Source organism: Leucopleurus acutus, assembly GCF_964270905.1.
Source record: "Leucopleurus acutus genome assembly, chromosome: 15".
Classification (NCBI taxonomy): domain Eukaryota; kingdom Metazoa; phylum Chordata; class Mammalia; order Artiodactyla; family Delphinidae; genus Leucopleurus; species Leucopleurus acutus.
Genome location: NC_139157.1, coordinates 50,450,910 through 50,465,473, shown reverse-complemented (window position 1 = coordinate 50,465,473; position 14,564 = coordinate 50,450,910). Strand labels below are relative to the sequence as shown.

General features: G+C 45.4%; 1 protein-coding gene across 4 annotated transcripts in view; it reads left to right on the top strand.

The window, feature by feature from the left end:
• Positions 1–14,564, top strand: part of FOXO3 (forkhead box O3) — a 118,884-nt gene that overhangs the window by 15,121 nt on the left and 89,199 nt on the right. Inside the window, exon 1 of one of the 4 annotated variants that reach the window (XM_082855985.1) lies at positions 13,549–14,520. The exons of the other annotated variants lie outside the window; for them this stretch is intronic. The gene's annotated coding sequence lies outside the window, so the exon portion shown is untranslated. Of the gene's footprint in view, positions 1–13,548; positions 14,521–14,564 lie in introns of those variants that run through there. 4 annotated transcript variants of the gene reach the window in all.

Genomic DNA, 14,564 nt, shown 5'->3' with positions numbered 1-14,564 from the left:
AATCACTATTCTCATTTTTAAGATGCAGATTTTCCCACATCTTGGTTTTCTAATCACATCAAAGGCTTTAAATTGATGGATAGTTTTAACTGTTAGCGCAGTGGGATAACATCTGGTTTTTCTCTCTGGGCTCCCAGTGTTTGTCCTGTTGTGAGCAAAGATAATTTTCACCTGACGTCTGTCTGCGTTACCTGCGCTGAGATTCCCTGCTCTGTCCACTGACCACCAACACTGCATTCTTCTGCTGTCTGTTTTGTGTTCATCATTCTGCCCTAAAAAGGATCATAAAGCTTTCAGCTATCTTTTCCGGCTTGTTACCTCATGCATCTGTGCTTAGTCAAGAAGGAAGAGAAGAAAATAACTCTATCTTGGTTTTATCATCTGCATCACATGATTTTACAACTTTGAAAACTCACTTGTCAGTGTGGTTACTGGGGAGATAAGTTCAATTACCAAGGGCTCTGAGAGTTACTGCTGCAGTCTCTTCCCTCTTGCCTCCCCTTTGGAAAAGAAAAACACTTAACTTTGCTCAAGGATACATTTTATTGTTTTTCCGGAGCATGATTTCAAAGTTGAACGTTTAGAGGATTTGTTTGTGAGACATTAAAAGCTCTTTGCCTCAAGTTCCTAGTTATTAACTCTTCTGAAAAAAATAGTACCGTTTTAAAAAAGGTTTCCTGATATGTCCTCTGGACTGTTGCCATGTCTTTGGCAGTTGAGGGTACTTCCTTGATTATCTAGCTGTTTCTGATTTTTGAACCTAAGACTGCCAGTGTTGGGTTGATCCTTAGATAGTCTCAGAATCTAAGAGCCTCAGTTTTACTTGTCCTAGTCGTTCCCAGCTACTTTCCCATTCTTTCTTGTTTTGTCTCATTAGACATTATCTAAAGAAGTCTTAACTGCCCTTCTCTCTTTCCCATCACCCATTATTTCTCTGTGAACTTCCTCCTGCATCAGTGGTTTTCAATCTTGGCCGTATTTGAGAATCACGGGGAAGCTTTGGAAAACATCAGTGTCGAGGTCCCATCCAAAACCAATTAGGTCAGAACCTCTAGGTATGGAGCCTGGGCTTCTATATTTTTTAAAGCTGCCACGTAGTTACAATGTAGTTAGGGTTGAGAACACTGTCTTAGAAAAGCGAGAGATTTTGGCTGTGGAAGTTATCAACCAATTTAGTAATGACTTTTAGGCCTATTTCCACCCTATTCTCCATGGGGAGATTACAAGGTAGACTTTGCTCCCTGGAAGCTCCATATAAAAAGGAAGGAGCACTATCAAATTGGGATCTAAGAGAACAGTTGGCTTCTAAGACACGGGCATCGTTATTTAATAAACTGTGTTTAACTAGGATTTCCTCTCTACTTTCTTTTGTGTAAATGAATGTGGTGTCTTTAAAATTTTCCAGCCCCCACTCATTTTTCTAGTCTCCACTGGACCTTAGTTAACTAATTTTGAAGTTTTCAGGCATTCCTAAGAAGAGACAGTGCTATTTCGAGTCATTGTACGTTTCTTGAAATCTGAGACACAGAAACTCACTCTTTTGTGCAACCTAATCTGATATAATAGAGGGTTCTACCATGTTCTGATTCATTAAGCTAGTGCTTCTCAAAGCATCGTCTCCACACCAGCAGCATCACCTAGGAACCTGTTGGAAATTCAGATTCTTGGGCTCACCCCAAACATATTGAATCAGAAAGTCTGGACCCAGCAATCTGTACTGTCACAAGGTGTCCGGGTAATTCTGCCGCAAGCTGAAGTTTGAGAACCACTGCTTTTAGTCATTTGCTAAGTCCAGAATTCTGCTGGGTGCAGATTAGCAGTCAAAAATCAAATTTTTCATGCCATCTTGACTTCAGAGGCCTGATAAGAGTAGGAAGAGATGAACAGAGAGCTTGCAGTGGTATCTGTGGAGATGTAACAGAGTTCTCAGCCCTAGAATAGACTTTGCACAGATCCTTGTTGCTGTGTAGCTTTCCGTGCAGTCAAGGGCACCGACCTCCCCCCTCCCCCAGACAACAATAATAGACGATGCACTCAGGTGCACAGAGGAAGCCACGTGTTCATCCTAGTGTGTGTACTGTGTTCAGAGGACTCGTGTTTAGGTTGGATTCTTATTGTTTTGTGATCTTTTCCCCGTACTTGTTTGTTTTGGTCTTTGGGGAATGTTCCTAGTTTAAGACCAGCGTCGGACAGGGGGAGTAGTCAGTCGCCTGACTCACCCACAGACAGACGTGGGACATGTGGGAGAGAGATAAGATTAAAATGTGCTGGGTGTAATCAGTGTGAGAGGGCGAGTGAAGTGAAGGGGAAGGTGATGCTGCTTTCGTGCCGAGGTCGAGGCGAGGCATTGGTGAGGAGGTGCCACGCGCATCTTGGCCCAGAGTCCTGCAGGACACACGGCCTCTCCCACCGCGAGGTGAAGCCAGGTAAAGAGCAAAAAACAGCTTACTGTTGCTTGTCAGTATCCCCAGATTCTGGAGTCCATTAAACAGGGCCTCATGATCACCCATATCAAACACAGCTGATGGCTTTAGGAATATAAATAGTGTGAAGAACAAGTCGGTTGGCCGGGTCTTGGAAGTTCATTTCAGGACCTCCTAGCAGCTGCTTCAGAATGTTGCCTGAGATTCATAAATGCTCTTATATCTGACACTTAAGTTTGGGTTACGAATTCTTCTGCTGTTAGCAATACCTTTTCCTCCATGAAGCTCTCTCCGAGATGACGTGGCTTGGGTGCTGAACTTCAGAGGGACAGTAATCTGGGTTTTCTTCTTGGGAATGGGGAGGGCAGGCAAGTTAGTCTCCTCAGATTCACCAAGAGTCTTGGGAAGGAGCAAGAAGGCAGGCCCAGGTGCTGGAACGTCAGAAGGTTCGCGCAGTGGTGGGGAAAGCTGCATTGGGAGACTTCACGTCTGGAGCCAGAGTTTGGAGGAGAGTCCGAAATACGGTGACCTTAACGCTGTGAGCAGAATTCGAAACTGGGCTCCGGGAGCGCGCAGGCCTTTCAAAGAAGTCAGAGGTCAGTCAGCTGGTGGGAACTTCAGCGCTTGCGACGGTGGGATGCTTCCCAAAGCGGCCACTGCTCACAGAGGAAATGCACACATGTTAGTTCACTTCCATTTTGGTTTTCCTAAAGGATGGGCTGCTGCTTGCATGTTTGGGGGATGGGGTGGTGGTGGTGTATGTTGGAAAAAATTCTGCCATTAAGGATGCATTTACAGAGGAGTAAAGGGCCTTAAGGAACAATCTGGCTCATAAGAAGAAGCTTGCCTGGCAGCCGTGTAGAAGGCTTGGCTCCCAGCCCAAGGATCAGAGGGATCTGAGTCCTCAGCTCCTATGGCCCAGAACTGAAGATGGAAATCAGGGACATCAATCTGCTCGACCTCTCTTCAGAAATCCCCTCTGGGAGGCTGTAGAGGAGGCCTTTGGTTTTGAGGATAAGGTCCCCGAGCCCTGACTTCTACGGGGAAGGTTGTAGTTGAAGTTAGAAAGCTTTTATCCCCTCTCCACAAAAAGGGCAAAAACAGTTGTATGTTAAAGCTGCATTGGTGCGAATGGGTGTGCTGTGTGCAGTCACAACCTTAGGTTGACCTATCATTTTCATGGCTGTAACTAAAAGCTACTGTTAATTGAACAGTTATTATGGGCCACGCACTGCTGTGGGCTTTATGCTTAATCAGCTCTTCTTTACAGATGGGGAGACTGAGGTACGGGGTGGCTTTGTAACTTAGCCAAGGCCATACACTTGGTAAGTGATAGAGGTGGGACACCTCTATAAGCATGCCTCTACTTTGACTAAATAAACTCCAAAATCAATAATTAATCCCAGCTTTAGGGATTTTGATTTCATAAAACTGCCTGAGACCTCACTGGGCTCTTCTTTCCTACCATATCTCTTGTTTTGGTTTAAGAGAAGAAGGAGGGGAGTTTGCATGATCTCTGATAAAGGTGAGGCAGTTGCGTTATACCTGGCTGGTCGCTCTTTCGGAACCCAGGAAGAACAGACTTGAGCGTGTGGTTGTAGACAAGCACCCACAGTGAATGCAGAAGCCTTTTAAGACTTGCACTCCTGTGAAGTGTAATTATTCTTCGGGATGGGACTCTCTGAACTGCCTGTTCTCTCCAGGCTGCAAAGCAGACGTAAGTGATGTTCCTTGCACTCTTCACTCCCAGAGGAAAAAGGAGATAGCGCCTTTCTTTCTTTCTTTGTTGGTTTGGCATACGCCGTTTATTCACTAGCCACGGAAGCAAGTGCCTACCAGCTTCATTTAGATTAAATATAGGGCTCAGCCTAAACACCTTGTTTTCCAGACGTGAGGGGCAGGCCCAGCAGGCTGTGACGTGTCCTGGTGAGTGGAAGTGATGGGGAAGCATGTGCTAAGAAGGCCACAGCACCCAGCCCCGTGTGCTGGTGGGAGATACTTTTTCATCCCAGAAGTCATGTGGAAGTCTTTGTATCTAGTTGGGAGAACTCAGAGACATCTCTTTTCTTAGTCGTTTGACTAGTAATATGTTTGAAAGAGGTTGGAATTTTTAAAAATGAAAATTTTGCATTCTGCATGTAAACAGAGATGTCCTAAGAGACCTAAAAGAAAATACATGAGGTGTTCGTGAGATAATGCATTTATCCTATTTAACTTCATACCTTCCAGTTAGGTTTTTGTTGTGCAGATGATGAGTGACTCCTTCAGAAGATGTTAAGGAGTGGGGTTATTTCTTTTCTGAAGAGACAGTTTTTAGGGCAGACTTTTGATATTCTCTTTTTCCCTTCTTCCTGGATATTAAGATAGGAAAGCCACGTCTGACCCCCAAAAAGCAGTGCAGTAGATCAAACCACCCCTCGAACTGTTTTTCACCACCTGTGTGAGGTGTATCTGCCAGCCCAGTACTCCTGACTCTTAGTAGCGAGCCCACCCTTCTTGGCAGCCCCACTGTAGGTACCTAACATTCCCCCATTCATCTCACCCGGGCCCTGTTTCCTTAGGGATTTTCTAGGGGAGGACTAATCCGAGAAGCAAATTAATGCTGAATTGATGACGGAACCTCTGAGTTCCGGAACTGAATGCCTTGGATGTCGTCTGGGTGAGGAAATTGAGGATGAGAGATGTGAAGCACACAGGGAGGCTACCCTTAGTCGTGCGCTGCCTCAGTAGTCACCACAGTCACTTTTCCAGAGGACAGCCCTCTGCACTGTCTCACGAGGGTCTGTGCACCTGCCGGTACCTGCCTGGACAGGTTCCTCAGTTCAGACAGCCCTGCATTACTCTCTAGGGAGGAACAAGGTGTTTTCTTTCACTGTGGCCAGTGTGAAGGCATTCTGTGGAAATGCACCTGTGGGAGACCTGCAGGCAGCCAAAATGCTGCCTTATAAACCTCCGGACCTTGAAGAATGACTGCCTGGTGGCAGCCCTATAATCAGGAGTTACGGGGCCTGAGTTTTCTTAAGCGGTTGTAACTTGGAGGCCTGTGACTTCGGGAGAGAGTTCCACTGCATGCAGTGTTTCCAAGAATTCGTTACTTTGTGCCAGAGGAGTGGGCACAGTTAGCTGGAACAGTGGCTTTAACTGGCAGCGGTTTGCTGCAAGGGAAGCTCACGGTTCCATCAGTCTTAATGCTGAGCGGCCCATACGTTGTGTACTACTGAGTAGACTTGGATATCTTTTATTGAGAATTAAGTCCCCAAAGCAGCTTTCTGTAACTATTAAAGTCTGATGGATAATGTTAAGCTCTATTGTAGGCATTGGAGAAATTTGGTAGTCTTTGGAACAAGCAGTTTCTTTGGCTTTGGCCTTGAGAGCAGAAGTGCCACTTCTAGTCACTTTTAATATTACCAGGAACTTTCAGACTCAGTACTGATTATTGACAGGTTTGTAGCAAATGGGATTTCTAATGTGGTGGTGAATTAATCTACATGTGCCTTAAAGGTGAACTAAAAATACAGCAAATTATCTGAATAAAACTTACGTGAACATAATTTTTTTTAGTTACACAAATTGTTGGAAGCTCTGGTCCCTCCCCAGCAGGTTGCTGGCAGTGGTGCTAGCTTCTATAGCTTGGGCCAGGGTCTGGGTCTTACCCCAGGGCTCACGTGACATGGTCATTTAGGGACAGGACAATGAGAATGTGCTGCCTGGGTCACAGCCACGATTATTCATCTGCTTTCACTCAGCCAACGTGGTGATGCGTGGAAGACCAAGAAGTGGGCATTGCCTTTATGAGTATACAGTGTACTGAATGATAGGGATGTGCACAGAATGTTGCCCCTTTTCTTTGGAGGCCGCACTGAGGAAGCCCCCTGTGGGCCCAGCGTCTATCTTGCCTGGAAAGAAGGGAAGTCTTGCTGAGCTGTGCATCCTGGCATGTATTTCTGCCCATCCTTCATTATTTTCACCTCTGATAATGACACTTCTGACAGTACAGTGTGTTGCTGGAGTTCACTTTCTTTTGTTGATGAAAGTATTACAGTAATCAAAGAATTCCTTGCAGAACTTTTGCAACCCTCAAGGAAAAGTGATAAAACACAGACCCCGCTTGATAGATTGCAGGGTACGGGGAGGAGGGAGTTGTCCTTCCTTTCATTTTGGCTTGGCTGTTTGTGTAGCTGTGAAAAAACACTGAGTCTGCTTTTTGTAAAGGAGATAGCTTGGCTCATCCCTACCATGCAGAGTGTCGGGTGAATTAATGAGTGGAAGGCACATAATAATATGTGGCACTTATGTAGTCTTTTGATGATTTCACCTAGAATCTTGCCATCTGGAAACTTGCATTTACTAGGACGCAGAGCCAATTTTGGCTGATACTGAGTCCAATGTGTACTTAAAAGTGGTTTAGATTTTCATTTGGCTAAAACCTAGGAGGCTGTAGACTAATAGAATAATAATAATGATAGCTTTTCCTAAGAAGCCCTGAATAGCCTCAAAAGCACTCTAATGGGAGGTAAAAGGCAGGAATCTTACTCTGTTTCATAGCAATGAAATAGAAACTTGGTAGCCTGCACAGGGTCATAGAGCTGTCCCTTTTGAAATGAGACGTTGAGTTCACGATCCCGATGGCTTTGACTCTTGGCTTTGCCCCCAAGCATTGCTGTCTCCAGAGTTTCCAGACCATGAAGAATCTTTGCCGTTTTATTTTCCCAGTCCTCTGGAGTGAAGGTTTCCCACCTGGAGTTTGAATTCTGCTGAAGGTGCCTACATCCAAGCCTGATAGATCTCACAGTGGGTCGGGGTTCACGGGTCACTTGGCCTGGGGACCAGCTGCTGACTGTTGAGTTTGGAGCCCAGCTGGCAGTGCATCCATGACTCCCTCACTCTCCCGGAGGGCCCTCTGCACTTCTCAGCACTTCAGCAGGGTATGGCTGCGCTCTTTTTCCCAAGTCAGCTGAGAGCCTCTGCAAGGTGTGCCACCTGTTCTCCCCCGATTTAGAGATGCCTTTCACCTCCCATTAGAGTGCTTCTAAGGGCGACTTAGGAAAAGCTATCGTTATTGTTTATTATTCTGTTAGTCTACAGTCTCCTTGGTTTTAGCCAAATGAAAATCTAAACTGCTTTAAATACGCATTTGATTTGGTATCATCCCGAGTAGGCTTGCACAGAGTGATGGAGTGTGCTGCCCCAGGCATCCGTGTCCCTTATTCTGGCCGCTGCCCTCATGCATCCTTTAGGGGTACATGGGAGAGAACTGAGGGGCACAGGCCTAAGTTTGCTTCCACCTCATTCCCATCCCACATTCTCAGCAGGCTCCTTGCCTTATTATTGTCGGTCTAAAAACCAACATAGATCTGCCATTTCCCGGGTGGACTCAAGCCTACGGAAAAGCAAAGACCACGTTTCCCTAAAGGTGTTAATTTCAAATTTAAGTTTATTTATGCTCCTCTTATTCCACAGTGGCAACTTAGAAAGACATATGCAGTGTGAAAGGCTGAAACCTGAGGGCAAAGGACGAGATAGTAGTTGACAGGTGCCGAAGTTAGGCCACACATGTGGCTCTTGAGTTTCACAGCAGCTGAAAAGAAAAGGGACTTAAGATCAGCTTCCAAATTTGTAATTGCCTTTAAATAAAAACAGATCCGTTTCACAGAAGAAGCATGGCTTTTTCTGTTACTGAGGAACTTTTTTCCTTAAGGACGTCATAAAGAGAACGCTGATCTAATAGGTGACATTCTCCTATTTGAAACTTAGTTCTCAAAGGTAGTGAGCCAGTCCGTTTGTTTTGAGTGTTCTCTCCTCACTGGTGTATTTGTGTGTCTGTCTGTCTAGCCTGGTAAATCCATTTCTGACATACCAGGAGTTTGGTTGGGTGTGTGTGGATCCAGACTTCAGGAGTGACTAGGACTTACAGACGAAGCCGTATGGTTCAGGTTCTTTGGGAAAGTTCTTGGAGTAGCCCAGGACGGGAAACTGAGGCTGGTGGGAAGACTGAGGAGTGAGAAGAGGCGGGCTGAAGGCAGATGTCTCAGTATAGGGGATTGCATCGACCGAGAAGAAGTCCAGGGACTTAGCAGAAGGGGAATGCCAGGGAACAGTTGGTGGAGTCTAGCCTCTGGCAGGACCTGGACTGTGAGACCAGACTGGCTGTCAGGACGCAGGCCTCAGGGAAGGGACCAGGGAATCGGCAAGGAAAGCATGTTCAAGTTCATTGAGGACTGTCCTTGTGATGAACCTGAAGAGAAGATGATTCCTTTTTTAGTTGCTGAAGAAACTGAAGCTCAGAGCTGGGTCTGGCCCCAGATTTGTTCAGTGTGCGTCTGGTGCACCCAGTCTGGCTCCTGAGCGGCAGTGAGTGCAGGCCCAGTCTGCCCCCTCCGCCTCCTGGCTCTCCCTTCTCTGTCAGAGGTCCCTGTTATTTAGAACAGTTGCTCAGGGCTGGAATGAGCCTCTGGGTGACAGATGAAGGGATCCTGAGACTGCTTCTCTCTGGGCAAAGTTGGTCCCAAAACTGCTCAAGGGAGTGAGGTAGTTCCAGGGAAAGGCGGCAGATACAGGGGTTGAGGGGGGTGGGGCGCCAGGCGGCACCCGGGGCTTTGTGTGCCCACTGGTGGTGCACGTATCATGCTGATTCTTACAAAAATGTATATGTGTGTACACACACACACACACACACACAAGTTCCGCAGCTTGCCTTTGAAGTGAAAGCTGGGGCTCGGTGCTGTCCTTGTTTTTCCTCCCCTCCATTTTGGGCCAATCCATGTTCCTGCGAACAGACAAGGCATTGTTGAAAGTACAGTGTGCTGTCCTGCTTTTGCATTGTCATCAGAAACCCTTGACGAAACGTTTAATTTCTCTCTGAGGTTACCTGAACTTAGTCGACTTGCCTGATGGTACATTGGGTTCTGGAACCTGGAACTTTCTTTTTGCCCACCCCTGTTTCATTCAGTCATAGAACACAGAGATATTTTTATAGAAAACTTAAGGATTCCTGCACTAGGAGATGACTCAGACCAGTGTTTCCAAACTAGTAATATTAACTGGGATACATGCTGGAGAAGGGCTTCGCCTTCTCTTCCCTCCTCTAGCTTTTCACTGGTCTAGCTGTCTGTCCTGTTACCCTGTTTGCAGTAGGGCCAAAGGGACCTGTCTCCTAAGTGTAAGGTTCCATTTAAAAGTGAAGATACTTTTTAAGGCTACTTTAACAGAGTTAAAAGCTTTTAAGTTCTTGTGACAATCTGCTAACCAGCTGCATTGCCTGTGACCTCATTTAAGAACGTTTTGTGTCATCATCTTTTGATAAATTCAACAAAGGTAGAGATGATAGGTGTGAGTTAAGTAGTTAAATTGTTTTTGAACTGTACATTTTAAAAAAATTCCATTCACTTTTTCCCCTCATTTGGGCTTACTCTTTTTGCAAGTGTGCTGATTCATCGGCATGGACCATGGACTGGATATCATAGTATTTTTTTAAGCTGGATTGTATGAAAACTTAAGATTTACAAAAAAAAAAATTAAAACTCCACATAACTGAGGTTGTTGTACAATTACATTTATTTAATCAGCTGTTACATTAAAAAAAAATCAGATTTCAGAAATGCAGTTAGAGTCAACTTTACAGGAATGCATTTGTTATACAAAATGAGATGTGCATGCACAGACCCAGACCCAGTTTTCCCTTCTTGCCTGTGGTCAGCACTGCTGCTGCTTTATACCCCCCAGCCTCCCGCTTTCCCCCGCCCTAAGAGGCAGAGGCGAAGAAGAGACTAGAACGTCAGGGCACACGGAGACTGTCCTTGTGGTGGGTGGAGATGAAGCGTCCTGCTGGCGGGGAGGCAGCGGTCTGGGCTGGGGAAACAAGCCAGCTCCATGGCGCCTTATGCTTGCGCTCGAAGCCTCCGCGGGGTGCTTTCTGCCCGGCTGGGGTGATTTTCTGCACCTAGGTGGAAGAAAGAAAGGGAGTTTGCTCTGGTGTGACTGGAAAATGAAAAAGCTTGAAGGGATGCTGACAGTTTTTGATGGGAAGTCATGACAGTATCTTAGTTCCTTAACATTTTTTAGGTAAACATAGTGTTGTAGGTTCCGCAGTAGAATAGTTAAAACTTGAAATCCCTGAGGATCATTCCTAAGACAAAAGAGCCAACAATGTTTTTGGTCCCGTGGGGTGGGGTGGTTTGATCGGGGCGTGTTTTGAGGAGAAGGAGGGGGTGGCACCGTGTGCAGTGCCTGGCACCATTCCTGTGGGCCACTCCACATGTAGCCGCTTGCCATGTTCCCGCTTTGCTGAACTTCTTCAGAAAATTACTGTTTTTGAAGAAAGAAAATCTGAGTGGTGGAGAGAAATATAGGCTGTATTTAAGCTGGCCTTTGTAATTTTTCCTGGGCACACACAGCCCATATTTTGGAGCTCCGTGACGTCAGCGCCCCTGCCTGGGGGTCGGGAGTCTTGACCAGTCAGGCCTTGGCCGCCCTGGGCCACACAGACGCATGCCTGAGCCGGGTCCTTGTTTACTTCCTCTTGGTGCTGGGACATGGAGTACTAAGAAGGACCGCACGCCTGCACAAAAGCTCCTGCCAGCACGCTCAGCCCTGCCATTCCTGACTGTCTTGGAAAGCGCTCCATCCTCGAGGCAGGCTTTTGTTCTTCGAGTGCAGGCTTTTGTCCCCAGCTACATACCCTTTTCCAGATTCCAGAGCAGACCCCACGCCCACTCCCCTGCAGTCTAGCCCCCCGCGCAGGATCCTCAGCTTCAGCGGCTGTGAACTTTCAGAGCAGGAGGAGGACAGGGTAATAACTTTCTCGGTGGTCTGTGGTGACCTAAATGGGAAGGAAATCCAAAAAAGAGGGGATACACGTATACGTATAGCTGAGTCACTTTGCTGTACAGTAGAAACTAACACAACATTGTAAAGCAGCTATACTCCAATAAAGATTTAAAAAAAATACTTTAATTAGAGGAAAGGAAAGAGGTAATGGATAGACAAAATAAAAGTACTTATTTACAGACTATATTGGCCAAGGATTATGGATAGAGAATTGAGGCTGATGTTTCTGTCAAAATTTTGGATGCCATGTTCACAAATTCTATCATGGTTCAAAAAATGTGCAGCCTTTTCTTATTTTACTCTTGGCATTATTTTGGCTCTTTTATGAGACTCACATTACTGCTTTCAGACTGGAGAGAGTATTAGCGCTCATTCTAGGCCGGCCTCCTCATTCGATAGAATAAACCGAGGCCTGCGACTTGGGGTGGGCACAGAGCACCCAGCTAGTGGGTTAGGCAGAGCCGGCGGGAAACTGAATTCTCACTCCAGGCCTTTCCTTTAGAATAAGTTGCTGCTTGCCTTTGTGACTGTTATAAAGACCTGCCTGGGGCATGGGTGGGGACTGGGGCCTGGGGGCAGGAGAGTTCCTTTTGCCTCTGGAGCATTTAGAGTTTCTCATTCACAGCCCAGGTGTAGCTGGGACTCACTGGGAGCTCTTTCAGAACCTCTGTTTTTCTATTTAACTTTGCACCCAGTAGTGAGGGGCAAAGGGTGGTCCATTTACATTCAGGATAACCATACCCATTACAGCTGGGCAGCCCTCCTGAAGCTAAGTACCACGTGAGGGATGTTCTTTATATCTGTTAGAACAGTGTTTCCCAAACTGTATTCCCCTGAAAATAGTAGTAGGCTTCATGATTTGGGCAGTTAGGTTGAACAAAATTTAAGTGATACATTTTATTTTCTTTTCCTCATAGGACTTCTTGAGGCAGTCTCATCACACCCTTTTGGTGGTAAAGTCACTCGGGAGTCAGCTTGAAACCCCAAATTCTGAGTAATCAGAAGGATGAGAACCAAATATAACGTAGCCCTGAAGTTCACTTTTGGGTCAGGCATTCAGGAAGCAGCACATAAAAATTTGCTTGGATACAGTTTCCTCATAGTTCTTTCCTCATAGTTCTTCAGCAGCTTGAAATAACATCTCGAGGTGGCAGTAAACAAAAATCTCAGGTTATCATTTTTCTTTCCATCTGATTGAACAAGTTATTGTCGTAGGGAGGTGAAACAAAACAAAACTTTGTGTTCCTGAAGCCGAGATCTGCATTTCAGTTACTTGTACGTTCCAGTTACTTTGAAAGAAAGAAATAGTGGTATTCTTAAAGAGTTTTATGTACATGTTTTAAAGTTCACCATTGCTGCCTTTTTATTTAGAAAAAAGTTTGGAAAATTGTGGTATCTTGATTCAAAGGAAATACTGCTCAGCAATAAAAAGGAACAGCCGCTGATACAAAACATGGATGACTGTCAAACATGCAGAAGGACATGCTGTTTGATTTCATTTATATGAAGTTCTAGAAAAGGCAAAACTAGCCCATGGCGACAAAAAGCAGATCAGTGATTACCAGGGGCCATGGGGGTAGAGGACTGACTGCAAAAAGGGCATAAGGGAACTTTCTAGGGACATGAAAACGTTCTGTATAGTTATGGTGGTGGTCACATTGGTGTATACATTTGCCACAATTCATCTATCTAGCTGTGTGCTGAAAATGGGTGCATCTTTTGGTGTGCAAATTCTATGTCAGTAAAGTTGATTTAAAAAGAAGAGAAAGTTTAGAAAGACTATGATTGGAATTTGTGTAGCTCGAAGAACAAATCGTGCATTTCAGCCAGTTTTTCAGCACTGTAATGTAAGCCTGGCCCTTTGCTTTCACATGTCTTCAGTTATTCCTGTGTTCACGAGGCTGCCCATCTCTTCTGCTTTCCCACTCTTTTTGTGATTTGAGCTTTAGAAATTCTTTCCTTTCAGGAACTTACAGTCCTTGTTAGTAGTCAGCAAAAATGCGTTTTAAATTCACCTGAAATTATTTTTCACCTAGGAGGTCGTGTAAGCATTAGTGGTTTTCTGGAATGGAGGTGTGGTGGAAGCATGAGTGTTTGCGTGTGGGAAGAGGGTATGTGTCCTCAGGTAATTGTGCCATGGTTCCTCACACCTGTCTAAGCTTCTGTGTGAATAGTAAAAGAAGGTGTCATGAACTTTGCTTCTGGCATTTGTCTGCCACAGCTGGGGCCTAGGGTTGCACATTTGTTGTGGTTTCTGAGTCTCTGAGAAGCCATTTGTTGAGAATGGTCATGCGGCTGGTTCTCAGCGCTTTCCCCATTCTCCAGTCTTGACTCTCAATCCCATTAGAAATGAGGGCGTTTTCCTAGTGTGTTCACAGAGGAGTGGATGCATGCCTAGGAATGTATGATTTAGTGGGTAATTTGAACATCTAGGTATCAGGAATACTGTTGAGTGTTTTTAAAGTTCAAGTCCTCCATGTATCATCAAACCGGGCTCTAAGAAAGAATGAACTTGTTCTTAATGGATCATGTTAGCTGGATTTGGTTCAAGTGTTTTTTCTTAGAAGGGAGGATTACGCATTGTAGTAACAAGATGTTCTTTTATTTCCTAGTTTATCAAAAGGTGTTGATTGTGAAATAGGGTGTGCAGATATTTTAGATCTTACTGTTTTTAAATAGATGAGTTCAAAAGAGCGAGAAAATGTTGTGTCAGAAGGTGAACTGTGCCAGAGGAGAACTAAATAATTGGGGTTGGGGGAGGGAAAAGTAAATATTCTTTTCCCTTGTTGTGTCTTTCTCTTGGACATCTATTGGTTGTGTGCTTGTGTTGTGTTTTTGTTAACTGGCTTTCTTAAGACTGCGAGGGCAGAGTGGAGAGGTGGTGCAGAGCTGTATGCAGATGTTCTTCCCTCTTTCTGGTTTTTCCCTCCCCAAAAAGTTGTTGGCAAATTAATTTCAAGGGAGCGGGGAGGGAAATGGGCCACTTGAGCTTTTTAGATTGGTGTGAGCTCTGTATTTGTTTACAAAATGAAAGCAGGTGAAGTTTGTGCAACTTTAGAGAAGAAAGGAGAGTCCCCTTTCTCCTCCTTCCCCTTCTCAGGAGAGTTGTTAGAAAATCGAAAGCTTATTTTATGCCCCTGTGGTTTAGAAGCCGAATAGAGAAAACTGCAGGCGAATGAGTGGAGTTTTGGCTTCTTATTAATAGAATCAAGATGTGAACCGGCCTCCTGACCCCCGGCAGCGCCGTGCAGGTTCCTGGGGCTCCTGTAGGGTGAGCGGCCTCAGCCCCATTTCCCTCCGTGGGCTCGCCTCCCT